The sequence below is a fragment of the Myotis nattereri genome (assembly GCF_964212035.1).
Source record: "Myotis nattereri genome assembly, chromosome: 18".
NCBI lineage: Eukaryota > Metazoa > Chordata > Mammalia > Chiroptera > Vespertilionidae > Myotis > Myotis nattereri.
The window spans coordinates 10,535,961-10,563,847 of NC_138093.1; the positions used below are offsets into that span (position 1 = coordinate 10,535,961).

At 43.1% G+C, this 27,887-nt stretch overlaps 1 protein-coding gene and 1 long non-coding RNA gene across 2 annotated transcripts in view; one reads left to right on the forward strand and one right to left on the reverse strand.

The window, feature by feature from the left end:
* Positions 1 to 14,425, forward strand: part of SEC22B (SEC22 homolog B, vesicle trafficking protein) — a 47,416-nt gene extending 32,991 nt beyond the window's left edge. The window contains exon 6 of the mRNA XM_081112151.1: positions 14,092 to 14,425. The gene's annotated coding sequence lies outside the window, so the exon portion shown is untranslated. The remainder of the gene's footprint in view (positions 1 to 14,091) is intronic.
* Positions 14,426 to 14,442: 17 nt separating this feature from the next.
* LOC308533923 overlaps positions 14,443 to 27,887 on the reverse strand; it is a 57,748-nt gene continuing 44,303 nt past the window's right edge. The window contains exons 2-3 of the long non-coding RNA XR_013997131.1: positions 18,462 to 18,546; positions 14,443 to 14,576 (exon numbers count right to left, since the gene is read on the reverse strand). This is a non-coding gene — a long non-coding RNA (uncharacterized lncRNA). The remainder of the gene's footprint in view (positions 14,577 to 18,461; positions 18,547 to 27,887) is intronic.

Consider the following 27,887-nt stretch of genomic DNA (forward strand, 5'->3'; position numbering starts at 1 on the left):
GAGACTCTTCAACTCAGGACATCTTTCAAGATCTAGATCATTCATGAGGTTGAAAGGGAGGAATTATAGGTGCAATGGGAGGGGGTGAGGGAAACAGTTCTGGTGAGAGGGACCTTCTCCCACAGGCCAGAGCTACGCATCCTAAAAGTGTGGCCTCTGTTTTGCAACCTCAACAGCAGTGAGTTGGAAGGGATCCTAATAAAGGGGTTTGTGGTCAGATGACTTTGCTTTGAAAGAACCCTCCGGCCCTTCCTCCTTACCTTCCTTCCTTCCTTCCTTCCTTCCTTCCTTCCTTCCTTCCTACCTTCCTTCCTTCCTTCCTTCCTTCCTCCCTTCCTTCCTTCCCTCCTTCCCTTCAGAGAGAAAGGGAGGGGAGAGTAGCCATGGAAGGAAGCTCCTTGGAGCTCCGAGGAGTGCTCCAAGCTTCCCAAGCCTGACGGCCTGCCCAGGCCTTGCCCACTTTCTTCAGAGGTCAAGGGCATCCCTCTTGTTAAACCCTCCAGTTGTGTTGAAAACTCATGCATGGTCCAAGCTGCAGGAGCTCAAGGCGTGCTCCCCAGGTGCAGCCTTTCACCTTGTGACCTGCCTTTGTACATTACATTCCTTAGACAAGAAAGTAACAATATGAGTGCAAAGAGGGGAGGACAGGGAGTGTGAGCTACTTTTTGAAAAGGGTTACTTATGGGAAAAGAGACAGGCTGGCTGGAGGGCATGTGGAGTACTGAATGGGTTTCTTTCTGTTAAACTGAGAGAGGTTAAGGTGTGTTTATACACTTGAGGAGAAAGTGGTAAGAGATCTTAAGCAAGTTACTTCATTCCTAAACTTTGATTTTCTCATGAGAGGGGAGGTTTCTGTAAAGATTAAAATTAAATGAAAAGCAAATGCATGGTGGTGGCTTGGACACTGCAAAAACCTTCACATATGTTAATTCTTATAACTATCATCATCTAGTGACTGTACAGATGAGTAAGGCCTGGTCACAGCTCTTCTGTCTCTTCTACCATCTGTGAGTGGAAGAGATGGACTCTCAAGTCACAAGGAAGAGGCTACGAGTGGTGTGATTTGCATCTTGCCAGGCTTTTAACCTTTGGGGGATGATGTGTGTGTGTGCGTAATGAGTTATCATTGTATTCTTTAACTTATCGGGTATTCTTATTTTAAAATTCTTATGTAGGCCATAGCCAATGTGGCTCATTGTTGGGGTAATGTCCTGTGTACCCAAAGGCTGGGGGTTTGATTCCCGGTCAGGGCACATACCTGGGCTCTGGGTTGAATCCTTCGGTCGGGGCACATGTGGGAGGCAACCAATCAGTGTTTCTCTCTCTATCCCCTGCTTCTCCTCTAAAATCAATTTTAAAATATAGGCACATTTCAGATCCAACATCTCTCTTAAAAGTTCTAATTTAGGGAAAACTTTTTTAGAAATTAAACATACCCTTCTCAAGGTGCAAGGGGCTGTACAAATGAGATTACGCACATGGATTTCTGCTTAGACAAAGGAGCACTGTTGGAAGTTACCTAACATTATTCCACAGCTTTGTCTGTAGGAAAGGTTAGCCTTTTATTTGTGGTTTTTTTTTTCTGGCCATTTGCAGAATCATATTATAATTTTTTTTCTGCTACAGATTTGGTGATAGCAGTCATGATTGCTTTTCCCAACTGGCCACAGTGCTCATATACTTTTACCAAATAATCCCTATCAGCTCTACACAGCATTATATACTCAAGGAATCAGTGAAGTCTGTATCCTCATAATTATTTGCTTTGCAGCTTGGCTTTGAACCACCTGGCCCCCATTCCTACAAAGTTGGCAGTAAATATATTCTGCAAATCCCACTCCCACATTTCCTCTCCCTTTACCACCTGGCTGTCCAACCTTGAGATGACTTATGCCTTCATTTCCGGTGCATCCCTTTGCCTATCCCTTATCATTCCTTCTCCATCCCTTATTCCATCCTCCTCTTCCCCTGGCTCCTCTCAGCCTCCAGCTTTTATTACTAGCGACCCTTAAGGCAATTCTCATAGCCTGCTCCCCAATGCATCACAGGAACACATTTTTTGAGGGAACTAAATGAAACAATCTGGTGTCTTTTTCCAATAGTGAGCAAGAAGCCACTTAAAAATAGCTATATGCCGAAACAGGTTTGGCTCAGTGGATAGAGCGTCGGCCTGCGGACTGAAGGGTCCTAGGCTCGATTCCGGTCAGGGGCATGTACCTGGGTTGCGGGCACATCCCCAGTAGGAGATGTGCAGGAGGCGGCTGATCGATGTTTCTCTCTCATCGATGTTTCTGACTCTATCTCTCTCCCTTCCTCTCTGTAAAAAATCAATAAAATATATTTTAAAAAAATAGCTATATGGAGATATAACTTATATACTGTAAACTTCACATTTTTAAAGTATACAATTAAATGGTTTTTATAGAGTTGTGCATCCATCACCTTAATTTTAGAACATTTCCATCATCCCCAAAAGAAACTGTACCCATTAACAGTCACCATTTCCACTCCCCACTCCACTCTTTTGCTCCCCCTAATTCTAGGCAACCACGAATCTACTTTCTGTTTCTATGGACCTGCCTATTCTAAACATTTTATATAAATGAGATCACACAATAGGTGGTCTTTTGTGACTGGCTTCTTTCACCTAGCATACTGCTTTCAAGGTTCAACCAAAGTGTAGCATGTGTCTGTACTTGGTTCCTTTTCATTGCCAAATACTATTCCATTGTATAACTACATCACATTTTGTTTATCCATTCATCAGTTGATAGACATGTAGCTTGTTTACGGTACATTTTGAGTCTACAAATAAAGCTGCTATGAACATTCACATACAAGATTTCGTGTGGACATATTTTTGGTAGGTCATAGGGTAACTATTTTTAGCATTTAGAGGGACTGCCAAACTGCTTTCAAAAGTGGCTGCACCATTTTACTTTTCCGTCAACAATATATGAAGGTTCTAATTTTTCCACATCCTCACCAAAAACTGTTATTGTTTGCTTTTTAAATGATAGCTATTCTAATGGGGGAGAAGTGGCATCTCATTGTCATCTTGATTTGCATTTCCCTATTAACTTTCAATGTGCTTATTAGCTACTCAAGGCCCGGTACACGAATTCATGCACCAGTGGGGTCCCTCAGTCTGGCCTGCAGGATCGGGCTGAAACCAGCTCTCCGACATCCCCCGAGGGGTCCCGGATTGCAAGAGGGCACAGGCCAGGCCGAGGGACACCACCAGTGCACAATCAGAGCCGGGGAGGGATGAGAAAGGTTGGCCAGCCAGGAAGGACTACAGGAGAGATCAGGACGTGTGCTGCTTATCTCACTCAGTCCTGATCGGTCGGACCCCAGCAGCAAGCTAACCCTCTGGTTGGAGTGTCTTCCCCCTGGTGGTTAGTGCACATCATAGCGAGTGGTTGAGTGGCCTTAGCATATCATTAGCATATTACGCTTTAATTGGTTGAATGGCTGACCAGATGACCGGACACTTAGCATATTAGGCTTTTATTATATAGGATTTGTATATTTCCTTTAGAATAATGTCTATTGTAATTGCCTATTTTTTAAATCTTCACCTGAGGATATGTTTTTTGATTTTAGAAAAAGGAAAGAGAGAGAGAAACATCGATTGGTTGCCTCTCAGATGCACACTGACTGGGACTGAACCTGCAACCGAGGTATGTGCCCTAATTGGGAATCAAACCCATGACCTTTCAGTGTACAGGACAAAGCTCCAACCAACTGAGCCACACCAGCCAGGGCTGTAATTGCCTATTTTGAAACTGGATTATTTATCTTTTATTATTAAAAATTCTAAAATTTAGAGTTTTTAATATTCTAGATACAAGTCCTTTATCAGATATATAACTTGAAAATATTTTCTTTCATTCTATGGGTTGTCCTTTAACTTTCTTCATTATGTCCTTTGAAACACAAAGTTTTTAAATTTTGATGAAATCTGCCGAAACCAGTTTGGCTCAGTGGATAGAGCGTCGGCCTGCGGACTGAGGGGTCCCGGGTTCGATTCCGGTCAAGGGCATGTACCTGGGTTGCGGGCATATCCCCAGTAGGAGATGTGCAGGAGGCAGCTGATCGGTGTTTCTCTCTCATCGATGTTTCTAACTCTCTATCTCTCTCCCTTCCTCTCTGTAAAAAATCAATAAAATATATTTAAATTAAAAAAAAATTTTTTGATGAAATCAATTCTTTATCACTTGTGCTCTTGGTGTTGTATCTAACAAATCATTGCCTAACCCAGGGGTGGGCAAACTTTTTGACTCGAGGGCCACAATGGGTTCTTAAACTGGACCAGAGGGCTGGAACAAAAGCATGGATGGAGTGTTTGTGTGAACTAATATAAATTCAAAGTAAACATCATTACATAAAAGGGTACGGTCTTTTTTTTTTTAAGTTTTATTCATTTCAAACGGGCCGGATCCGGCCCGCGGGCCGTAGTTTGCCCATGGCTGGCTAACCCAAGGTCACAAAGACTGACTCCCACGTTTACTTCTAAAAGTCTTATAGCTTTAACTCCTACATTTAGGTCTATGGTCCATTTTGAGTTAATTTTTATGTATATATTTGATAGAAGTCCAAATTCTTTTGCATGTGGATACGCAGTCTTCCTACATCATTTGTTGAAAAGATGATTCTTTCCTATTGAATACCCTTGGCCTCTTTTTCAAAAATCAAATGCCTAAAAATGGTTAGGATTTATTTGTGGATTTTTAATTTTGTCCCATCAATCTGTATGCCTATCCTTATGTCAGTATCACCCTGTCTTGATTACTGTAGTTTTTCAGTAAGCTTTGAAACCAGGAAGTGTGAGTCTACCAACTTTGTTCTTTTTCAACATCATCTGGCTATTCTGAGTCCCTTTCATTTCCATACGAATTTTAGGATCAGCAGAAACTGACAAACTGATCTTAAAATTCATAAGAAACCTCTTACTTTTAATAAATGATTTTTTTTTTCTTTCATGCTAAGGATGAAATTGGATAAGGAGGATGGAGCAAGTAGACTTTGGAGTGGGGAAAGCAGGGGGGTGGGGCTTGGAAGGGGGACCATCCTGCTGGAGGAGGGGAATAAAGGAGCCCAAAGTTTGGTGAACTTCCCACCCTAGTGAGAGGAATGTTTGTGCAGAGGAGGCAGTTTAATCTAGCACCAGGGGACATTGTGAAAGATAATTGAAATTGTTAAGTCCATTGATCTCCCCAGAAGAAAAAAAAGGTCTCTAAGTAAGCAGTATTGTTAGTTTGTTGATTCTTACCAAAGAATAACTAAAGAGAAGCAGCTGGCCCTTTCTCAGGGCTGTAACACAAGAAAAAAAATGAAGAAATTCCTCCCTGCCTTTTCTTACCTTCTCTGTGGCCAGCCCTAACCTTTGTTCATCTTTGTTACCCTGCCCCTTTATAAATTCCCCAAAAGGAGAGGGAGGAGAAAGAGAAAAAGAAGAAAATCATAGTGGGTGAGAGATGCTGGGGGTAGGAGAGGAATTCTGGAGCATTTAAAATAAAAGATCTTTAAGGTACTGTTGGTAGAGTCTACCATGGACTGTGGCATTATGTAGCAAGAGGCATAAGGAGGATCACATTCTTTGACTCAGTCATCCAACTCCTAATAGTTTATCCTAAGGAAATAAGACACGCAAAAAAGCATGAGTGGCAATGTTAATGAGCATGTTATCAGTAATCGCACCAGCGGGAACAACCTATATCTCTAAAATAAATGTTTTATGACATCATGACATGCAAAGAGGGTAGATTACCCTTGCTGGCTCCGCTGTCAAAATAGTCCCTGAATTGCGTCACTTTTCACTGCATTCTCTACTGCTTCAGGTCCAGATCACATCATCTCTCATCTGAATTGCAATGGCCTCCCGACCGGTCTTTCGGCTTTCACCCTTGTTCCCCACCCCCTACTCTACTTTCAACACCGCAGTCATAGGAACCATTTAGGATTTTAAAAAATTTTTGGTCCATTACAGCTGACATTGGAACCGCTGAGAACATTGAAACATGTTAGTCTTCATTCAAAGTCTTCCCGGGCTCCGCTCTCATTTAGTATAAAAGCTGAAATCTTTGGTTGGTCTCAGGCCCTGACCCCATCTTGTACTACTTTTCCTCTTGCATACTCCACTCTGGCCACACCTGCCTCCTAACTCTTTCCTGGACACACCAGGTCTTCTCCTGCCTCAGGACTTTAAACTCACTCTTCCCTCTTCTCCCAGATGTCCATTTGGCTCGTTCCCTCACCCCCTTAAATATCACAGGTGAGCTTTCCTTCCTTGGCCATCCTATTTAAAATTGTCATCTGCCTCCACCCCCAGCTCCCAGCATTTCCTATTCCCCGTCCTCATTTTATCCTCCTCATTCCACTTAGCACTTTGTGTGACTTATTTGGGTCGCTGTTTGATAAGTATTTGTGGAATGAATGAATACATCCATAAAAGTAATAATTGTGAAAACTAGGAATTATGGAAGTGGGAAAGGGTACAGACATTGACTGTGACATGCACAGTGGCTGTGGCAACATGGTGTATTGGAGTCTGGAGCTGCAGAGTCAGAGGGACCTGGATTCGAATCCTGACACCACCTCTTTCTGTTGTATGACCTTGGGCAAATGTGTCTGATCTGTCTCATCCTCTATGAAACAGGTATAACAGTGCCTCCCATATATTAGTGTTGTGACAATTCAATGACGAAATGTAAGTGAACACTTGGTGCAGAGTGGGTGCTTTATTCTCCTTGAGGAAGAATAGGAACTGGGTGGAAGCCTTGGCTGGTGTGGCTCAGTTGGTTGGACCTTGTCGTGCACTGAAAGATTGCTGGTTCAGTTCTGGCTCTCAAATCCATGTTTTTCTCTCCCTCTCCCTTCCTCTGTCTCTAAAAAAGAATCAAGGAAAAAAGAAAAACTGGGTAGAAATATGCAAAAGTGGAAATAGTTGGGTGTGTCAAATTGAGGAATTAAGAATATTTATAAACATTTAATTTTTTTCAATAGTTGAGTCCTCTCTATGGGTGTAGTAGACCAGGCATGGGATTCTCCCAGTTATCTCCTGGGTTCTGGCTTCACCTCTGACACAAGATGTGTGACATTACGAAATCCTAACCACTCTGGGCTTGTTTCCTTATCTGTAAAACCAAGAGCTTGGATTTAGTAACTTTTAGTCCCATCGACGCTTAAAATTCCATCATTCACGTAGGCAGGCCACTCCACCTGGCTTTGCCAGACTCTAGCCCAGCCTCACTCAAATGTGATGGCCAGATGTTTCTAATCTTAGGCGTAAAAGACTCTATTCTTTGGTTTCCAGAGGCCGAAAGGAACTGGAAAGTTTAGGAAAATAACTAAGCCAATGAGCCTTCTCTCTGACTCTTAAACACCGCATTCATTTTGCTCAAACTTAAGGAAACTTGAGAAGCAAAGCAAATATGCACCTTTGGGTTTGAATCAACAGTGTTGTGAAGCTTTAAGCCATGAAGGAAAGTGTGTGTGTGTGTGTGTGTGTGTGTGTGTGTGTGTGTGTGTGTGTGGTGTGTTTAAGCAACAACCAAAAAGTAGATGTCAGCAGTTCTCAACTGTAACTATAACCTTGTGCCTGTGTGGCTGCGAGCCCAAGGGAGGAGCGAGGGGCTGGGAGGGACCGGCTGGAGCCGCCCCTGCTCTGGAAAGCTTTGTGTTCTTCGCACTGCTGCCCCGCATGGCTGCACTGAGGAGGCAGGAGGCCAGGCAGGGAAAGGAGGATGTTTGGGTTTGCAGGCTGTCCGGCACTGTCAGCAAGTTTGCCGCCCTGGCTTCACTTCCCTGAAGTGTGTGTGTATGAGGGGGGGGGGGGGGAGAGGGGGGGAAGTCTATGGGGGTGGGGCAGGGTGGTCAGCTGCCCCTGCCCTCTCTCCACAGAGGATTCAAATACCCCATCAGTTGCAAGGCTCTGACTTTACCCAGCTGAAAAGGGACGATCTCATCTGGGAAGGGTCAGTTAAAAAATGACAACTGCCCAAAGGAAACAGAGGGAACAACCACAACAGAAACTCTGCGATGTCTCCTTATAATTATGGAGTGGCCACCGGAGCTCTGGCTGGAGTCCCCGCCCCCTCCCAGTTGCCCCCGCAGGCCTGTCTACGCCCTCGCCCTCGCTGACCTGAGCTGCGCCTCCCTGAACTCTGGCCTCTCTCCAGGCCCCTGCCCGGAGATCAGGGAGAGTCCAGCGTGCAGACCGTTTTGAGGATGGAGTTTGGGGACCGTCAGACAAGGAGACCCTGTAGAGCTCGTATATTAGGACCCCTGACAGAGGAGTACACTCGGCTTCAATGATGTGCCCAAAGTCAGGCAGGAAGTTTGAGGCAGAGCTGGTCTCCTTATTCTTAACCGACTACTCTTCCCAGATTACGATACACAGTTATAAGGGACTAAAAACAGAGCAAGAAAACTTTCAAGTTCTTCTCAACCTTTTTTTCCTAACCAAATCCTACTCTATTGACCTTTAGGGCTGTGTAGAAAAGCATATTTTGCATTTATTTATTTTAAAATATAGTCTTGATTTCAGAGAGAAGAAGGGAGAAGGAGAGAGAGAAATATCAATGATGAGAGAGAATCATTGATTGGCTGCCTCCTGCACACCCCCTACTGGGCATGGAGCCTACAGCCGAGCATGTGCCCTGACCAGGAACTGAGTCCTGACCTCCTGGTTCATTGGTCAACGCTCAACCACTGAGACACATGGGCCCGGCAGCATATTTTGCATTTAGACTTGTAATACCACCTCCTTTGTACTTCAGCGTTAGAGTTATCAATCTGCCTCTCCAGGCAGCATTGTGAGGCCAGCAGCCCAGCAGAGTGGGCAGATCAAGGGCTTTTGAGTCCGCAGAACTCTGGCTCTGTACATTCTTGCTCTGTAAACTTGTACAAACAAACAATCTACTCTCTCTATGACTCCGTTTCCATGTCTGCAAAGTGGGAACAATTGTAGCATCGACTTCATCCTATTGTCATGAAGATTTCATGAGATGATACATGTTATACACAGTGAAAAACTCAACTCATGTTAGAAATTGTGATGCATCCTGGGAGGCATTTATTGTTCCCTTTTTGCAGATGAGAAAATGAAGGCTCAGAGAGGTTAAAGGGCAGTAGTCACACAATTGGTTAGTAGGCGGTTAAGAATAAGGAGACCAGTTCTGCCTCAGGATTCAGCTTGGCCTCCCGACTCCACATCCAGGGCCCTTGCCTCACCACTATAGAGTGTAGACCAGCGGTTCTCAACCTGTGGGTCGCGACCCCTTTGGCGGTTGAATGATCCTTTCACAGGGGTCGCCTAAGACCATCCTGCATATCAGATATTTACATTACGATTCATAACAGTAGCAACATTACAGTTATGAAGTAGCAACGAAAATAACTTTATGGTTGGGTCACAACATGAGGAACTGCATTTAAAGGGCCAGACGGTTGAGAACCACTGGTGTAGCTGTTGAACGTGGCTCTGGGCCATGAGTCAGAAATGTCTGCCTCCAGCATCATGAAAGGCCATGTTATTGATTAAGCTCAAGGTCCTGGAAACTGGATGCTTCAGGGTTGAGGTAGGAGCTTATTGCAGTCTTTTTATAAGGCAGTCTTTGCACGGACACCAGCCTAGGAAATGAAGCCTGGCACTAATCCCTAGCCCAAGCCCAGAGGAGCTGGGCTCAGGGGTAAGTCAAAAGTCCTTTCATTTTCTCAACTTTCCCTCCCTCTGGCAATGCTTCCTTGATGCTCAAAGAATACTTTGCTTACCCTGACATTACAGCCTTTTTCACACTCTCTTGGGTTATAGTATTTTGGGGTATCCATCTGATTCCCCTGTTGGAACAATGGGCTCCAAAGAGGGGTGGCCAAGATGATACACCTAGGGGTGGGAAGAAAAATATGTGAGCACTTGTTTCTTTTTATTCTTTACTAGAGGCCCGATGCACGAAATTCACACATGGGGAGCGGGGGTGGGGGCGGGGGTCCCTCAGCCCAAACTGCACCCTCTTGCAATCCGGGACCCCTTTGGGGATATCCGACTGCTGGTTTAGGCCCCATCCCGCAGGGATCCCTGCGGGATCGGGCCTAAACCGGCAGTCAGACATCCCTCTTGCAATCTGGAACCGCTGGCTCCTAACTGATCGCCTGCCTGCCTGTCTGCCTGCCTGATCACCCATAACCACTCTGCCTGCCTGCCTGATCGCCCCTAACCAGTCACTTGCCTGCCTGATCTCCCCTAACCACTCACCTGCCTGCCTGATTGCCCCTAACCACTCTGCCTGCCTGCCTGATCACCCTTAACTGCTTGCCTGCCTGCCTGATTGCCCCCTAACCACTCTTCCTGCTTGCCTTATTGCCCCTAACCACCTCTGCCTCAGTCCCTGCCATGGCGGCTTTGTTTGGAAGGACGTCTGGAATGATGTCTGGAAGGTCATTCAGCTGTCCAGTCTATTTAGCATATTACGCTTTTATTATTATAGATACTAAATATTAGGAAAGTTAAGCTTTACCAGCATCTAAAAATTATTACAGTAGAGCATATATAATTTATAATAAGTATGCAATTGTTGGGGGTGCATGCAAAAAAAATTTTTTTAATCCTCACCTGAGGATATTTTTCCATTGATTTTTAGAGAGTGGAAGAGAGAGAGACGACAGAGAGAAATATCTATGTGAGAGAAACACATTGATTGGTTGCCTTCTGCACATGACCCGACCAGGCTCCCCTGCCAGGAGGAGCCTGTCATCTCAGTACGTGCTGTCGACAGGAATTGAACATGGGACCCTTTGGTCCACAGGCCAACGCTCTATCCACTGAGCAAAACTGGCTAGGGCCATGCTAAACTTTTTTTTTTTTTTTGATGGAGTGTAATGATGAAAAGAGTTTGGAGGTAGTTTGACAGGAAGCTGCTAGAGAGCAAGAGATATATCTTGTTCTGATGTGTATCCCTCCCCCATCCTCATTCTCTAGCACTTAATGACTATTCCCCAAAGAAATGAATTTGGCATTGATCTGAACTTGGTTGTCTTTTCCCCCCTCCTTTTATCATCCGTCTGATATAATACTGTCCTGTTCAGTATTCTGCCAAGACCTGAGCAAATAGTAAAGCTGTGTTTGAGGAATAAAAAGTGCCAAGTGCCAAGATTGAAAAGTACAAGACTGATGTTCCCCAAAAAGGAGTTCATGGCAGTTAATGAGGTGTACAGCAGGCAAGAGTAAAACCTCACGGGAGAGCTCATGGGCACAGAGCCAGGCGCGGGGCACCAGCCCTGCCCTCTGAGGAATCGTGTGGTTTGAGCAACTGAATATTTTCAAAGTGAGCACTGCCCTTCCTCTTCCTCTTCCTCTCAAAGCAGCCGAAGGCAGCACAACACAGTGAGCAAGGGTCTTGGAGAAAGAAGCCCCAACTCTGTCACTCTCCCTGGCCGGGTGATCTTAGGCAAGACCCCTAACCAAGTCGTCCCCTTCCCCCAGGAAAACAGCGCTTTTCCTACAATTGAGGTTGGACTGGATGATGTTGGAGATCCTTTCATGCTCTGAAGCAGTCCTGAATATAGAAGTTGGTATTTTTCTACAAAAGGTAATTTACACTTTGAGGGGCGCCATGAAGCCCACTGAACCAAAAATATCACCTTACCCCCAAGCCTTCCATGGAGCGTGACATCCCCTCCTCAGACACTGTGTCCATGCACGGCTTACCAACCTGCCAGCAACTTATTGGCACTCAGCCACTTCAAGTCTCAGTTATGTCCATTTTACATGTAGAGTGAGACAGCAAGTTATAAAAGACTATACACATGTCACCTATAGCTAGAAATAAATATAAATATATGTGCATATACACAGAAAAAGAGCTTAGAGATACCTACCATACTTTTAACATTGATTATTCCTATGGAATAGGAAAGTGGAGATGAGGGTAGGGACTTTACTATTTATTTTCAATTCTTCTATAATGTTTGCTTATTTTTAATAAATAAACTATTTTATTAATTAAAATAAAACTTTTTTAAAAAAAGTGAAACTAGACCACCAACTTACACCATGCATAAGAATAAATTCAAAAGCCTTTGCAATAAAAAAAAAATAAAATAAAATAAAAAAAAAACATAAAAAAAAAGAATAAATTCAAAAGGACACAGACACCAGGGGGGTGAAGACATGAGTGGGGGGCTGGGGGGATGGGGGGAAAAGGACACATATGTAATACCTTAATCAATAAAGAAAAAAAGAAAGAATAAACTCAAAATGGATAAAAGACTTAAATGTATTTAAGAAAAAAATAAGCAAGTCTCCTTCCCTTTCTTGACCTCTTATTTTCCTAGTTCCTCTCTCTGGAGGTAGCCATAATTGCTAGTTTCTTATGTCTTCCTCCAGAGATATTCTGTGTGTATGTAAGTATATATCTATGTAACACTTGAAAAACCACCAAACACAGAAATGGGGTCATTCATAGACATTTGTTTCATATCTTGCTATTAAACTTAACAATACATATTGACATAATTTAAAGGTACCTCATTCTTTTTAATGGCTGCTTAGTATTCCATACAGTATATAGAATGGATATACTACAATATATGCAGTCTGTGTACTACTGTAAATGGTTGGGTTGCTTACAGTTTTTATGACTACAAATTAGGTTATAATGTTGATCCGTATAAATATGTCTTCAATATGTCTTAGCGCCCAGTGCAAGCATATTCACAGGATAAATTTCTGGTGGTAAAGTTGCTGGGTCAAAAGGTATAACTTTTTAACTTTGACCTTTGGTACCAAACTGAAGTACAAATAAGCTGCCCCAATTTTCAAATTCACAAAAAAATGTTTTACATTTCCTATCTCCCCATTATCCTCACCTCACCAGTATGCATTATCAGATTTTTATAATGTTGCCATTCTGATAGGTTAAAAGTGGTGTCTCATTGTTTGAATGCTCATTCTTACAACCATGAGTGAGGTTGAGAGTGTTTTTCTTTTCTTTTTTTTTTCACAGAGTGGAAGGGAGAGGGAGAGAGAGAGTTAGAAACATCGATCAGCTGCCTCCTGCACACCCCCCACTGGGGATGTGCCCGCAACCAAGGTACATGCCCTTGACCGGAATCAAACCTGGGAACCTTCAGTCCGCAGGCCGACACTCCATCCACTGAGCCAAACCGGTTAGGGTGAGAGTGTTTTTCTTATATTTAAAAGCCATTTGTTGGACACAACTAAACCATAGTAGTCAGGGATGCCACTTGGTTGGTAAGACCTCAAAATTAGAAGGAAGTGACTTCTACAGAAGTCAGTACAGTGGTTACTTTCAGGGGAAGGGAGGCAGTTATGATCACAGAGCACACGGAGGGCCTCTGACATGGCTGACCAAGTTCTGTTTCTTATTCTGCGTGACGATTAAAAGTGTGCTTACTATATAACATTTGTTTTGTTTGCTTGTCTGTATATTTTTTGTTGTATTTTTGTTTTATTTTATAATAAAAAGTGGCTTTAAAATTTAAAAATAAAAAAGCCATTTGTATGGATTTACCAGTGTATTCTATTTATGTCCTTTGCCTATTGTTTCCTATTAGACTTTGATCTGTTTTTAATTCTTTTACAAGAACTCCATATTTTAAGGAAACCAGCCCTTTTTCTATGAGTTGGAAATATCTTTCCCATTTGTTTTTTGGTGTCCTGGTTTTCTTTTCTTTTTGCTTTTTTGACTCACAGAAATCTTGCATTTTTATGGAGTCAAATGTGTCCATATTTTTGCTTATGGCTTCTGCATTTGCTCAGAATGGCTTTTGCCTGGGAAGCTTCTCATGGTCTCAACATTGCAGCTGCTAACTTAGAAAACAACATTCGAGATTTCTTGTTAAGGACCACAGATTAAACAAAGGCATTATGCTCCACTCCCTCCTAGGGCTTGACCAAAAGTTAATGTTTGATGAAGTAATACATTCACATGGTTCTAAAACAAGAAAAAAAAAGAAAAAGGCACAGAACAAAAGTATCCCTCATCCGTGTCCCCCCTTGGCCCAGGTCCCACCTTCTGCCTGTCCATAGTAAGCGCTGCTCCCAGTCTCTTGTGTCTGTGTTTCCAGAGCGTCTCCAGAGGCCTGGGAAAGCAGCATTCTACGCCAGCAGACGAGAAAGCTCAAGCAACTCACTTTACATTTCAGAATCCACCGTGTGCTCCGCCACTGGTGGCCCAGCCAGGTCCTTTGTGAGTATTTTGCGAGTAAAGTTGAGGTTAAAAACAGCAGGATGAATTGAAAGTCTGTTCAAGAGGCATCTAGGTCCTCAGACCCCCAGTTCCCCTTGCTGCTCTCAGGTGGACTGCTCCTGCCCCCAAAGCCCAAAGAAAGCAGGTTTTCCTTCTGGTGGGAGAGTAAGACAGAGGGAGGACCAGCAGAGTTGTGTGAAAGGACAACATACAGAAAAAAAAAGATTACCTAGAGACTCCCGCCTTCTCTCCTTGTGTAGGTAGTGCAGCCCTGGCATCCAACCAGGAGATTATAAAAGTTTTCTCTGGGAACCTGACACACTGGAGAGAAACGCCCTAAAGATCATCTGACAACAGCAGCATCTCGGAGAGAAAAAGAAAAAAAAATGATTAATAGCCTCATAGAGATAAGAAGGAATTGTGCCCACATAAAATAAAAACAGAAGACTATTTTTTAAAAAGAAGCTTTTAGGGAACAAAAAAAAGGGGGGGCCTTAGAAATGTAGATATGATTGCAAAAAATAAAAAAATAAACTCAGCAGAAGATTTGGAAAGTAGACAGTAAAGTATAAAGATAAGAGATGGAACATAGATATAAGAGCACAAGTAGTTTATTTGGGAGATGATCCCAGGAAACACCTGGAAGGCAGTGGGAAGTGAAACAAGGAAGCCAATAAACCCAGCAAGTTACTGTGAACAACTGGGACTTGATTCCTTTGGGGAATTCTGGAGACCAGTGTAGAAATGGTGCCTCAAAGTTATCCCCAGTCAGGGCTGAGGAAACTGGGGTATTTATCTACTAACTCTTATCAGTCAGTGGTTAACGGCTGCTCCCAGGGAGAAGGGGGTTAATTCCCTAAGATTTTCTGAGCAAACTTTCAGTGGCCAGAAAAAGCCCTCAGGCAAAGAGACATTTATGCTGGTAATTTAGAATGCATAGATGTGGTAGGTGCCAAGAGATTGTGGACAGGGCATTGATGGCATCTGTTATATCTTCCTAGAAATCTACCCTTTCTTAGAAAATTACTGCAGGATGTGCTCCACCAAAACAATGGAGTGAAGCAAGAACAAGAAAGAGGGAGACTGCAAGAACCAGATTAGTCAACACAACAGGTGAAGGGAATCCCCAGGATGTGATGAAGGGAGATTCCAAGGTGACAGCTGTACTGTGTGGAATTAACACAGAGAGATTAAAAGGAAAAAAAATCAAATTTTAATATGTGTGCATGGAGAATTCACATATGCACGAAAATTCCAAAGACAGTGATTCAACATTGGGTATATAAGACATTTTGGACAAAGAAAAAAAAAAAGAGGAGGGGGGAGATAGGGGGTATTAGATTTTAGAAGTGAGAGTGGGTAGTTTACAAGTAGTTGAGAAGCATACATGGCAGGAAAATTCTCCTAGGCAACCCAGGAACAATGGGACCACTGGGTGTCTAGCTATCAGGTTTGTAGTCTTCCTGACTAAGGCTAGGGTGAAATGTGTAATGTGATTAAGCCAAGGGTCTCTCCTAAAGCAGGGTTTCTGTCTGAAGCTCTTGGGTCTGAAACAAGCAGAGGGTCAAAGATTCTTTCTGAGCTTTCTTTCTTTTCTTTTTTTAAAAAAATTTATTTTAAATTGATTTCAGAGAGGAAGGGAGTGGGAGACAGAGATAGAATCATCAAGGATGAGAATCATCAATCGGCTACCTCCTACACACCCCCTATATGCCCTGACCAAGAATTGAACCCTGACTTCCCCAGTTCAGAGATCCATGCTCAACCACTGAGCAACACCGGATAGGCGAGTCTTGTTTCTTAATAAACAGCTTAAAATGAATGTCCCAAAGGCAGCTTTAGAATGGCAAAACGTTGGATCCCTTCAACAGCAAGCCTAGAGATTAATCAGCCCAGATAGGAACAGATCAGAAGGAGAGAGTAGGTAGGGATTCAATTAGTGACACATGCAGAGGAAAATCTAGGCAAATGAAAAATGACACAATTATTAACTCCAGAGAAAGCAAAATGTTACTCGGGAAATTGATCATAATTTATTATACCACACAGATGTGAATAGTATTTATTTGGTCAAAATAATAAAAACACTGAGTATCAATCTAATGATAATACAGGTATATAAGCCAGAAAATATATGTGTGTGTGTGTGTGTGTAGTATAGGAGGGGTGGAAGCCAAATCTCCATTTTCCACAGTGGAAAGCCAATAGATTTTAGGAAGTAGCTGTTTTAGAGAGATGGTGATATGTAAGAAAGGGGAGGGTCATTAATTAAAGCATTGGAAGTGGTTTTATCTAAGGAATGAGAAATGGGAGGAGGTGAAATGGGGGACTGCTATTAAATAATATAAAACTATTCTATTCTTGAAACTATGCATGTTTAACTGTTATGTAAATAACTAAATAAAAACAGTAATTCATCTTTTTTCTTCTGCTGTATGAAAAAAGGAGGAGGTAGGTGGAATGAGCATCATTCGTCGCTGATAAGGAAGGTAAAGGGAAACTTTCTTGTTCCTTGAGTCCATCAACCCAGCAGAGATGTTGTCTTTTCATCTCCTTTTGAGGCAGGAAAAAAAATTATGTGCAACAGGCAATTGAGACTTTAAAAATCTCTAAGAGCTGTTGATGCCAAATTGGCCTGAAATCTGGGGCTGTCCTGAAAGTGTTTGGGCCCAAGGAAATGATCCAAGGTACATGCCAAGAAAGGCTTTTATCAAATTCTAAAATAAAGCCAATTACTTGAAGGGCATTATAGCTAACACTAAAGTGTTCAGCAGAATAAATTATTTTTAAAAATATATTTTTAAATACACTTTTTAAAAATTTTCTTTTTATTAATTTCAGAGCAAGGAGAGAGCAGGGAGAGAGACAGAAACATCAATAATGAGAGAGAATCATTGATCGCTGCCTCCCACATGCTCCCCACTGGGGATCGAGCCTGAAACTTGGGCATGTTCCCTGACCAAGATTCGAACTGTGACCTCCTGGTTCATGGGTCAACGCTTAACCACAGAGCCATGCTAACTGAGCTGAAATAAATTCTTAATTGTGTCTGTATAAAAATTTCTTAAAATTTTACTTTAAATGCCAATTGCCTTAAAGTCCAGAATTTAAAAATATGACTCTTTTCATTTTTAAAAATAGATGGAAATGGTTTGTACACATTGCTTAATCTAAAATGTTTTTCAAGTATAGTTGACATATATTATATTAGTTTCAGGTGTATAACATTGTGATTAGGCATTTATAAAACTTACAACATGATTACCCCAATAGGTCTAATACCCACCTGGCATCATACATAGTTATTACAGTATTATTGACAATTATACTGTACATCCCATGACTATCTTTATAACTGGCAATTTGTACTTCTTAATCCCTTTCCCCTTTGCAGAGTTTTGATTAACCATATCTATCACTGAAATCGCATTGCTAAGGTCTGCGGTCCAATCGCGACACAGGAGTCTACTACCTTCTAATTGCAGGCAACATACCCACGGGAATGGGGCCTTCTGAAAGCTACCTCAGTTCCACCTTCTCTTTCCTGTCTTCAATCTCTAGCCACTGGATCCTTCTCCTCAGCCTAGAAAATGCTCAAAAATCCCCCCACCTAAAATACAAATAAATAAGAAACCCTCCTTTTAGCTATCAACCCAACTTTCTCTTTTCCTTTGTCACAATACATCTGAAAAGAACCTATGCTAACTTCCTTCTCTACCTTCACTTCCTCACCACATGCTACTTCCTCACCCTGTGCCATCTAGCTTCCACTCTGACCTGCTATCTCCCAGGTCAAAGGATTTCTTACTTGCTGAATCCCTTGGTCCTGCTTAGTCCTCATCCTCCTCAACCTAAGTCTTGACTTTTAAAATCCTCTCCTCAGGGTCTCTCTGAATCCCTCTCCACACACACACACACACACACACACACACACACACACACACCAGACACACTGATGTTCCTTTCACTTCCTAAGGAACCCAGCTATGACTGCCGTAGGCCCTGTTCCCGCTACCTGGGACTGCCTCCCCACCCTACCCCCTCCGTCAAGGCCGTTTCCAACTTGACTTTCAGGTCTTGGTTTACTATCACTTCCTCAGAGTGCCCCTCCCTCAGTGCCTCCCCTCTCCACCCCACACACTAAAAGTTCCCACTTTCCATCTTAGAAATTAGGTTTTTATCTTTAAATTTTTTATACAGTTTATAATTATGGACTTCAGTTGTATGTTTATTTGCTTAAATATCTACCTTTCTTCCAGAGTGTACGTTGCAGGAGGACTGGAACCTTGTCAGTTTTCTTGGTCATTGTGGATTCAGAGGTTCAGCACAGTCCCTGGAACAGTAGATCCAAATATTTGTTGAATGAGTGACTGACTGACTGAATGAAGTGCTTTCTTCATGCCAAACCTTTACATATATCACCTTGTTTTTATTTTCACAACAGCTCTATAAATAGGTACTGTTACCAGGGAAAAATGGAAGCATAGAGAGACCGAGTAGTAATACCCAAGATCGCCCAAAAAAATGAGCGTGAGAGCTAGAATTTGAAAATGCACTTCTCCAACTCTATGTAGGACTTAATGATCATACTATAGTGCTTCATAGTTAACAATTCTATGTTCGCCTTCCAAAACTTCCCTCACTTACTCCCTCATGTCAATTTCGATGGTTTCTCTTGCATCTTCCTTCCAGAATCTCTTCCAAGCTAAATGAGGGTACATGGGTGGGGGGACCGGTCGTGGAAGAGACTGGGTGGTTCTCTAACACATGTTAGAGAACCTTGGAGGTAGACAGCCATGACAGCAGTCAGCAGTCGGACACCGTCCTGGCTTGCTCTGTGCCTCTGCTCACTCACTTCCTGCCTCTCCCCTGACACAGGACCTTGGGTTGCTCCTCATGACGGGTCTACCCAGCCTTCTCTCCCTTCCCACAGATGGCCCCAGAATGTTCCAGAACCTCCTCCTGACAGAATGTGCCTGTCCTGGAAAAGGTTCACTCTAGAACGGTAAATGAAGAAAAAGAAATGTAAGCTGAAATACTGTATAAATAGTTGCTATGGGTTGAATTGTGACTCCCTTCCTCCTCCCAATTCATATGTTGAAGTCCTGACGCCTGGCACTCTTATTTGGAAATAGGGTTATCATAAATGTAATTGTTCAAGTTAACATGAGGTCATACTGGAGCAGGGTGGATCAATATGACTGTTGTTTTTATAAAAAGTACGCCATGTGGATCTGGCCAGTGTGCTCAGTGGTTAGAACATCATTCCACACACCAAAAGGTGGTGGGTTTGATTCCCAGTCAGAGCACATGATGAGTTTTGGGTTTGATCCCCAATTGGGGCACACACAGGAGGCAGCCACCAATCCATGTTTCTCTCCCTCTCTCTCTCTCTCTCTCTCTCTCTCTCTCTCTCCTCCCCCCCCCCCCCAAGAAGGAGAAGGAGAAGGAGAAGGGGAAGGAAGAGGAGGAGGAGGAGGAGGAGAAGGGGAAGGGGAAGGGGAAGGGGAAGGGAATGGGAAAGGGGGAGGGGGAGGGGGAAGGGGAGGGGGAGGGGGAGGAGGAGGAGAAGGAGAAGGAGAAGGAGAAGGAGAAGGAGAAGGAGAAGGAGAAGGAGAAGGAGAAGGAGAAGGAGAAGGGAGAAGGAGAAGGAGAGGAATGCTATGTGGAGATACAGAAATGCACAGGGGTGAAGATAAAGGCCCAGATTGGAATGATATAACAGAAGCCAAGGAAAAAACAAAGATTTCCAGAAAACCACTAGAAGCTAGGGCAGAGGCCTGACATTCTCTCACAGCCCTCAGTGAAAACCAACCCTGCCAACACCCTGATCTTAGACGTCCAGCCTCTAGGACCTGAGACAATAAGTTTCTGTTGTTTAAGCCACTCAGTTTGTGGTGCATTATTGTGCCTGCCTAGTGAACTAATAGAAATAGTATAATCCCAAACCCATCTATGTCATGAATATCCTGCTCTCGCCCTCCCTCTCCCCTCACACACACACACAACTAAAAGGAAATAACAGTTTACAAATAAGTTAACAGTGGTTCTTTTGGGAGGGTGAATGATGGGTGATGTTGCTTTGTACTTTTTTTCTGCACTTCTGGGTATTTTCTGAATTCTCTCCCATCTCTAAAGCATTATGTATTATTACATAGACAAATCCTGGGCTCCAGCTTCCTCAGCTGTAATTTGAGAAGAGCCATAACAATCTTCAGCATTCTTATAAGGATTAAAGTGGCTGACACATAGTAGGTCAGCTAGTGTCCCTAGAGTCAGGAGAGCAGCTCCGAAGAAGTAAAACTGGGCATTCATCATTCAGGGCTCACTTGGTTCTTAAACAAAGGCTTCCCCAGGGCTGCTAAGCAGGGAAGTGGCTGCTGCTCTGCCCTGGCCTCTGCGTGGTGAGGCTGAAGGTGGAGAGTGAAATGGCAGGAGGGAGCTGGCTAGACACCTTGGGCTTGGGAGGGTCAGCAAAGATAAGCAAGAGGGGTTGGATTGAAAGGTTGGCTGGAGGAAGACTGGTGGATGGAGGATGACTTAACCCATTTGGGGTAGTATGTCTTAGATTGGGGTGGCTGTCCGGACGGGCAACTGGAAGGGAAAGAGGCACCAAGATAAAGTAGAAAACACCATCAGGAAGCAAACGATTCCCTCTAATATGAAGAATGCCCTCCCCCATCGTGTCTTCTCCAAAAGCCCTGTGGAAACGGAGCGAGCAACATAACTTACTTCTAACTTTCCACAGCCCATGGGAAGATGTTCTTTCCCAAGGAGGGGTGTTTTCCAAACATCCCTCTTTGGGGCCATACCTGGGATAAGATGTTCTTTTCTGGAAACTATTTAGGTAGATGCTACCCAAACATTCAGCCTCGCCTCTGACTTATCTCAACAGGGAGGGTTCATTGTCTTGAATCTTGAATTTAGCCATTTGTGACTTCAAATTAATCTTTGCTTTTCAAAAATCAGGGTTGTTTTGCTTCTTTGTACTTAGCTATGTCTTCTATATTCCCATCCCAAATCCCAGCAATTTAGGGAAGATTTGGGTCCCCACAAATGCCTGTCACAATCCATTCTTTTATTGGAGGTCACTGATGGCTTTTGCCTGGTCCCTTTGCCAAAACCTACATTTCCCCTTTCCTTTATATCTGCAAGATTATGTAGCAACATGGGAAAACATTTACAATATAATGGTAATAGTGAAAAAAAGAGCATATAAAAATTGCATGTAAATTATGATGCTGACTATGTAAAAATAAATAAACAAACAGAACATATACTCACATGCATATAAGGAAAATGAGCCCAGAAGACAACAAACCACATAATTAAGAATGGCTATGTTAGAGTACCAAGATTGTGGAATTTTTTTCCTTATTCTCTATTTCCCTAAAATTTTTCATTATAATGAAAAAATACGTATATAATTATGAAACAGACTTACTACGATAAGGTAAGGGGCAGAATGAATAACAAAGTTTGATAAAATAAATACAACAAGAAAGCTAGTTGTAGATAAGGCTTTTCTGGCAATGAATATACATGGTTCTCAGCTCAGTGTGTGAGAGAGAATTCTGACCACAGGATTCTTATGGAAGACATTTAACCACTTGCCATCCTGTGCACTCTGAGAATCAAAGAGGAAGCAATGGCACAAGATTTCAAACTTGTCGAGCATGTGAGAGGAGCTGGGGAGAGGAGAGGGGGCTGGAGTCCAGGCCCATGAGAGGTTTGGGGGCTGTAGAGAGACTGCGTAGATGTCTCTACATCTGGGGGTTTCCGGGAAGTGTGTCAAGCATGACAAGGCGAGGCTCTGATACTGTTTATTTTTAGAAGTCCCTTTGAGAGAAGGATCTTTCACCTCTCTCTAAGTTAGCTGTGCTCCTTGGAACCATGGACATCTTTCTGCTGTAGCAGCAGTAGGATCAAAGCACGTGTTTAGAAAGAGAAGTGAAAAACACCAGATGTGAGCAAAACCACAAGGGGAATTTCAGGCAGGCAGCGTGCACCAGATTACCCAATTTGGAATGCGTTCCAAGCCCCAGGACAGGCCGACCCTCTGAGGATCAGGCTGGAGGGACGGAGGTTATTGATCCTGATTTAAGCCAAATGCCGCTAACTTGACCTGTGACCTTGCTCAAGCCATTGACCTCCTCCAAGCCACTTTCACTGCCTGTAAAGTTTCCTCGGAGGAATATAATGGAAACCATGCTAAATACTAGAGATAAGAGCGAGGCATGATCTTGAAGACTGTTTGGTAAATTGTGTTTGAGTACATAAATACCACAACATATACACACTTCCCATGTGTACATACAAATATTTTGTGGGAACGATATGTGTAAAGAAAACCCAGGGCTTACAGACTGTGTCGTACAAATCACAAAGCAAATCAACCCACAATGTAAACAATCTACATGTTGGCAACTGAAGGGGCTGTGACAGGATATGTTTTTCTGTCACTTACAGCTCTTTAGGTCTCCCAGGGTCACCCCAGAGCTAGACTAAAGCATATGACCAAGTGCATAGTTAGTACTGAATAAATGTTAGTTGAGAACATAACTTCAGCTTGGAATTCCAGCTTTCTTTACCACTCAGTTGTATGTGGCCCTGGGCAAATTATTCCATACTTCTTTGCCTTGGTGTCCTATTCTGTAAAGTAGGGATAATACTAATAACTACCTCATAGACTTGTTGTGAAGATTATATAGAGTAATACAGGGTGTTCCCAAAAATGTATACATGCTTAACAGCTCAATTGATGTTTCTTTCTTTTTAGATTTAACCCATTGGAATTAATAATTATTTAAAGCATATATACATTTTTTGGGACACCTTATATATGTAAAGAACTAAGAAAAATGCTGGGTGGATAATGTTAGTTATTGTTATGTTTCCAAATCTTCAACGAGGACTTTAAAGCTCTGCATTTCTTTCGTCTGTGTTCTCATCCAAATGTTTCCCACATTCTTGCTCCATTCCAGAATATTTCCTGTCTGTCTTATTCATCTATGTAGAATACCGCTCCTTCCAGACTTGAAACGAGACCAACTCACCTCCCCTCCTCCACACACACACCAAAACCATTAATTTATTCCTATTCACGCCAACTTTGAGTCAACATCTAGGTTGACCCACAACCACACATCTTGGAAGCATCACTAAATCCTCTCTTCTCCATCTGCTGTAATTCTTACATAATGAGATGCCCTCTTAGCCAGAGGAGGTGTCCCACTAAAGATGAAAAAGTATGTTATTCTCCTCATTAGTAGAAGTTGTCAGTGATGGCAACCACGGTGTAGAAAGGAGAATAACCTTGGAATCACTGAGCATGGCCGTCTTTAGGAGGAGAGGGCAAGGAGAGGAGTCATGGGTTTAGTGAAAAGCGCCCCTTCTACCCTTTTGGAGAAAAGTTGTCATTGGAGAAGAAGAGGGATGTGGTACTGAGTTCAGGAGGGAAGACTCTGGAATTCATCCAAGGGCTGTGTGCCCAGGAAGTGGCTGTATATGCAAATAGGGAAAAAGACAATTAGGAGATGGTGGGGGCAAGACTGAGTGGAGTGTTGGGGATTCACTTTCCCTAAAGTGCCTCTGTGAATGGACTCACTTTGGCCTCATGGAGCAGCAGAGAGAGGACTCGGGCATCACAGCCCTTCCCTGGACCACTTGTTACAGTCCCACCGGCACTAGCATCATTCGTTCCCAGGAGCATCCTTGCCTTCCAGCACCACCAAGTCTGATTGTGATTGTTGTTATTGTCCTTACATTATCACCTGCAAATCACTTAACCATTTATCCTTCCAACATATTATCTTCTAGAATGGTTTTACTACACAATCATTGGAGTCCCTAAAGATGATTCAATTCCATAGAAATGGTTGAGCCCCTATTATACAAGGCTGAATCCTAGGGAACACAAAGATGATTAAAATATGGTCATCACTCTCAAGGAGCTGATATTATATGTTTCTGGTAGATTTAAATTTCTAACTTACATTTAATCTAGTGATGGCCTAGGTTTCCCCAATCATCTTCCCTATTGACCTGCCTTATGTTCATTTAACATGTTTATTCAGCGCCTACTATACATTAGGCACTGGACTAACCTTAGGATGCAACAACAAAATAAAACAAACATCACCTTTACCTTTGGAGAGTGTAACTATGTGAAGAAAATAGGCTCCATGATGCATCTGGTTGACTACCAAAGGAATAGGTAACATTTAGTATTCCTGTCTCTCCTCCCAGAGAGTGGAGTACACTCCCTATATCTCCCTCTTCCAGCCATTATGCAGTGAAGTGACAGTTGAGACATGTTAAGTTCCTATTTGAGTATAACTTCAGAGACACCTGAGAATAAGAAGGGGAAGGACAAATCTCTGTTACAATGGTGAGTAGCTGGAGACTGTGCTCCTCACCAATACTCTCATCCACCCCTTCCTAGGAATCAAATACCCTTCTTACTACTCTGATGCTAGATTGGTTAGAATCTCTTATATAAATGTGAAATATCTTCGCTTTGTTAATGAACGGTCTTCAATAGTTGAAGGTAAAGTCAATTATGTAAATATTAAGCTTCCAAGGAAAGATAAAGGAAGGGCTTCCAGGAAATGTTTTCCTTATTGGAAGATATATTTAAGATAAAGGTACGTATCAAATTTCAACTGATGGCGAGGAAACTACTTCTTATACTATTAGGGTGTATAGTTGATGTGATAGCTGACCAAATGAGGGGTGTGGTAAATCTCCTTGCAGCCTCTGCCTACTCAGCCTAAGACTCCAAGCCATGGAGGAATGACTCACTGTAACAAACCCAGCCAACTATTGATTAACTGTGTTCACAGAACAGCATATTAGCATAGAAAGGAGCATTATTGATTGTAATGGATTACTAGGACAAGATAAAATTTGGAATGTATCTGGGTTCAAATTTCAGCTCAGATTCCTCTCTGTTTCCTGGGCCTGGAATAAATTTACTTAGCCTCGCTGCGCCTATATTTTCTCATTTGCATAAATTCAGATTTTAAAAGACTAAAGTAACCCAATTGAAGGCACTTGGCACAAAACAGGCACTCGGTCATTGCTCTTTTCACACTACAGATAAGGAACCAAAGCCTGAGAAACTGATAGAACTTGTCTGAAGCCCACAGTGAACAATGTCACCTGGATCAGCGCCCCTGGCTTCCTGACCCCCAGGCCTGCTGTCTTTCTGCTGTTTTCAGAATGGGGGTTGAGCAAAGATAATTGAAAATGCGTTGATCTCTGGTTTTCTAAAGCTTGAGGGGGATGACAGAAAAAGCGGGGAGGAGGCTGGAGTGGGGTGAGAGGTGAAAAGAGCAGACTTATTTCCAGGGTTTTGCGTTTCTTTCCGGAGTTTACATTGCTTGAGCACACACCCACTGATGGAGCAGGGAAGTGGCAGAGCGTAGCCAACTGGGATTACAGATTGTGTCACATCAATCCACAAAGTAAATAATCTACATGTCCACAAGGGAAGGGTGTGTGACACCGTGTCTTTTTTTTTTTCTCTCTCTCACGCACATCCCTTTTGGGTCTCCTCAGGCCACCCCAGATCTAGACTAATTTTCCAGAAGGTCCTACATAAACATTTTTCTTCAGAGTGCTGAGCTTGCTCGTGTGCGGGCTTGGCAGGGAAGCGTAAATTAAAGAGGTTATGCATGAAAAATCACTTGTAACCTGAAAATTATTTCAGTGTGGGATGGGTGCTCCACGTGGCTGAGTAGAAAGAGCTGTGGGCCAGAGATGGGATGCCTGCTTGCTGCCCCCCCCCCCAGATGCTACTAAATAAACTGGGGGGGACCCAGAAAAGGAAGTTGTCTTCTCTGGGCATCTGTGTTGTCACTTGTAAAACACCATCCCAGTAGTCATTCGCTAAATATTGATCGTAAAACACCCACCACATTTTCTTTTCCTTTCCCCTTGCAAGAGCTCCATGAGGTAGACAGTACTCTCCCTGTATTAGAGGTGAAGTAACAGAGGCATAGAGACACTGTGACTTGCCCAATATTATTCAGCTACTAAGAGGCAGAACCTGCTGGAACTGGGATTTGAACCCAGAAAGTGCTCTAACCTCTAAGATAGATGCCCTCTACTGTGAGGAGGAAATGGATATTAAAGCTCAAAGCACTTTAAGGAGTTTCAACAACTGTGTTCCATAATCATTTACAGGCGGTGTAATCCCTAGGAGGTATCTGCATGCAAGCCATGTTCAGCTCATTGACTTTCTTATTCATTGCTTATCATCCCATCTGTGAGCATCAAACCACAGTTATCCTCTTTCACCTCATTTGTTTTTGGTGTCACTTCACCCACATTGGCTGCTTGGTGGTGGTGGTGGGGGGGTGGGGGGTGCGGGGGGAGCCAGCACCACTTCTTGCCCAGTGGGGGAGTGTGGAATGTAGGAGCCATTCACACATACCCACATATATCAACACACACACACACACACACACACACACACACACACACACACACACATTCATATTAGTTTGTGATACACATGCACGTTTTCAGAAATTGATAATGTAAGAATCTGTCATTATTACATCAGTGCATATAGCATGTGTATAAATAATTTCCCAGAATTGGGGTTTGGAATAAAGAAATGTGATACAGGGAGAAAGTACAGAGACAAGTACCGAGGAGAATTACAAGAGACTTAGATGCCCCTGGCTTCAGCCCCAGCCTTGAATTCTGCTATGAACTTATGAATGTCTCCCAGCTCATTCATCCTCCTGAGAGACGCTCACCCTTGGGGGGCAGTAAGTTTGCTGTGACCTCAGTGTCTCTTCAGGAGCTGATTCCGAACTTGAACTCTGTTATCTGCGTGTGTGTTCCAGACAGCGGTGATCATCAGACTGCAAGCTTCAGAGGTTCGGGGTCACATCTGTGGAATTCTCCCGTCCACGGTTTGGCACTACGTGTAGTGAGCTCTTTGGTGATGACCACATTTTTCATTCTTGCTACTGCTTTTTTCTTGGTTTGCTTGGGAGGCAGACATGAAAGATGTTGAGCCTCCTTTCATTATGTATAGCCCAGAATTGTGACATTCAACAAAGGAATTTAGTCATTTCATCATATGCGCTTGTTGAACACTGGGGTCATGTCATTTCAGTTTTGTTTTAACCCTTAATGTTGACAAAGCACATGTGTGATTGTGTTGCACTGAGACTTCCCAAAAACTCCTTGAGAAGGGTTGAAAGGGATAAAAATATTACCTCCCTCATGATGTTGATGAGGATTAAATGCAATAAACTATACAGTAGGCACTACGCACTGGGGGCTGGCACTGAGTAAACATTGTTCAATATTACCACTGGCACATTCCTAGCCCATATTACTAACGAGGAGCCACAGCTCAGAGAAGCTAAGTCACTTGCTCAGGTTGTCCAGTTAAGCGGTAGAATTTGGGTAAGAATCGAAGTCTCCAGACTCCAAACCCACTTTAGGAAATTATCGGTCGAGATTGCAGTCATGGGAGGAGAAAGGCAGAGCCTCAAAGAAAGCGTCCACAACAGGTTTTACGGTGGGTGAGCAGGCAGAAGTGTGTAGGGGAGGGTGCGGCCCAGGTCATGCACCACAAGTCACTATACCATTCGTTTTGGGTTTTGCAAATGCTGTCTTCCCTCAGCACCTTCACATACATTGCCCCCG